The following is a 2,500-nucleotide window of genomic DNA, read 5'->3' on the forward strand; positions in this document are numbered from 1 at the left end:
TGGGCCTTGCGGACAGGCACGGTGGGATAGGGCCGCCCGGACTTCTGGAGGACAAGTCCGAACATGCAGGCGGGACCGGAGATTGCGGAACGGCCCCCCGAGAGTCCCCCGTGGGCCTTGCGGACAGGCACGGTGGGATAGGGCCGCCCGGACTTGTACTTGGGGACCGAGCGTTAACCCGAGCATTAACCCGAGCGTTACTCCGAGCATAACAGTCGGGACCGGAGAGCGCGGATCGGCCCCCCGAGAGTCCCCCGTGGGCCTTGCGGACAGGCACGGTGGGATAGGGCCGCCCGGACTTGTACTTGGGGACCGAGCGTTAACCCGAGCATTAACCCGAGCGTTACTCCGAGCATAACAGTCGGGACCGGAGAGCGCGGATCGGCCCCCCGAGAGTCCCCCGTGGGCCTTGCGGACAGGCACGGTGGGATAGGGCCGCCCGGACTTGTACTTGGGGACCGAGCGTTAACCCGAGCATTAACCCGAGCGTTACTCCGAGCATAACAGTCGGGACCGGAGAGCGCGGATCGGCCCCCCCCAAGAGTCCCCCGTGGGCCTTGCGGACAGGCACGGTGGGATAGGGCCGCCCGGACTTGTACTTGGGGACCGAGCGTTAACCCGAGCATTAACCCGAGCGTTACTCCGAGCATAACAGTCGGGACCGGAGAGCGCGGATCGGCCCCCCGAGAGTCCCCCGTGGGCCTTGCGGACAGGCACGGTGGGATAGGGCCGCCCGGACTTCTGGAGGACAAGTCCGAACATGCAGGCGGGACCGGAGATTGCGGAACGGCCCCCCGAGAGTCCCCCGTGGGCCTTGCGGACAGGCACGGTGGGATAGGGCCGCCCGGACTTGTACTTGGGGACCGAGCGTTAACCCGAGCATTAACCCGAGCGTTACTCCGAGCATAACAGTCGGGACCGGAGAGCGCGGATCGGCCCCCCGAGAGTCCCCCGTGCGCCTTGCGGACAGGCACGGTGGGATAGGGCCGCCCGGACTTCTGGAGGACAAGTCCGAACATGCAGGCGGGACCGGAGATTGCGGAACGGCCCCCCGAGAGTCCCCCGTGGGCCTTGCGGACAGGCACGGTGGGATAGGGCCGCCCGGACTTGTACTTGGGGACCGAGCGTTAACCCGAGCATTAACCCGAGCGTTACTCCGAGCATAACAGTCGGGACCGGAGAGCGCGGATCGGCCCCCCGAGAGTCCCCCGTGGGCCTTGCGGACAGGCACGGTGGGATAGGGCCGCCCGGACTTCTGGAGGACAAGTCCGAACATGCAGGCGGGACCGGAAATTGCGGACCGGCCCCCCGAGAGTCCCCCGTGGGCCTTGCGGACAGGCACGGTGGGGTATGGCCCCTCGGACTTCTGGAGCACAAGTCCGACCATGCAGGCGGGACCGGAGATTGCGGACCGGCCCCCCGAGAGTCCCCCGTGGGCCTTGCGGACAGGCACGGTGGGATAGGGCCGCCCGGACTTCTGGAGGACAAGTCCGAACATGCAGTCAGGACCGGAGATTGCGGACCGGCCCCCCGAGAGTCCCCCGTGGGCCTTGCGGACAGGCACGGTGGGGTATGGCCCCTCGGACTTCTGGAGCACAAGTCCGACCATGCAGGCGGGACCGGAGATTGCGGACCGGCCCCCCGAGAGTCCCCCGTGGGCCTTGCGGACAGGCACGGTGGGATAGGGCCGCCCGGACTTCTGGAGGACAAGTCCGAACATGCAGGCAGGACCGGAGATCGCGGACCGGCCCCCCGAGAGTCCCCCGTGGGCCTTGCGGACAGGCACGGTGGGGTATGGCCCCTCGGACTTCTGGAGCACAAGTCCGAAGATGCAGGCGCGACCGGAGATTGCGGACCGGCCCCCCGGAAGTCCCCCACGGGCCTTTCGGGCCAGGCACGGTGTTTAGGTCTTCTCGGACTTCTGGAGGAAAAGTCCGAAGCGGAAAAATTCACCGGACGGGGCCGAGCCTTCCAGTGGGTCTTTTGGGCGCTTCGGACGGCCCGCACAAGTCGCCCCCAAAACGCGACATTTGTACGGATTGGGTCGAGTCCGAGAACGGGCGCCGGAGTCCCCGTCGTGGGCAAATCGCGCTGTTTGGCCCACGCGACCAACTCGCCCCAAACTCGACAGCCGATTTAAGGAATTTTTTCTACACAACCCTATGGGAGAGCCCCAAAGAGAGGCAATCGCCATGGTGTGCCTATATATAAGGGGGTGGTGGTCCAGAGCTGTGCACAAAACATATGGAGCGGGCCACCACATGGGCAATCCCCTGTGTCCGACCCACGAGAGGAACTAGACGGGCTCGGTAAGGTGGGTCGGGCCGGACTTTTTGCAGGAGAAGTCCAGAGTGTGCAGGGCGTGGCGGGCCGGCCCCCGAGAGTCCCCGGTGGGCCAGGCGGCGGGGCACGGTGGGTCGGGTACCCCTCGGACTTTTTGGCAGGCAAGTCCGAAGCGCTTGAGGCGGGGCCGGGCGTGGCGGGCCGGCCCCCGAGAGAG

The sequence above is a fragment of the Patiria miniata genome, unplaced genomic scaffold (genome assembly GCF_015706575.1).
Source record: "Patiria miniata isolate m_02_andy unplaced genomic scaffold, ASM1570657v1 HiC_scaffold_13, whole genome shotgun sequence".
NCBI classification, from domain to species: Eukaryota; Metazoa; Echinodermata; class Asteroidea; order Valvatida; family Asterinidae; genus Patiria; species Patiria miniata.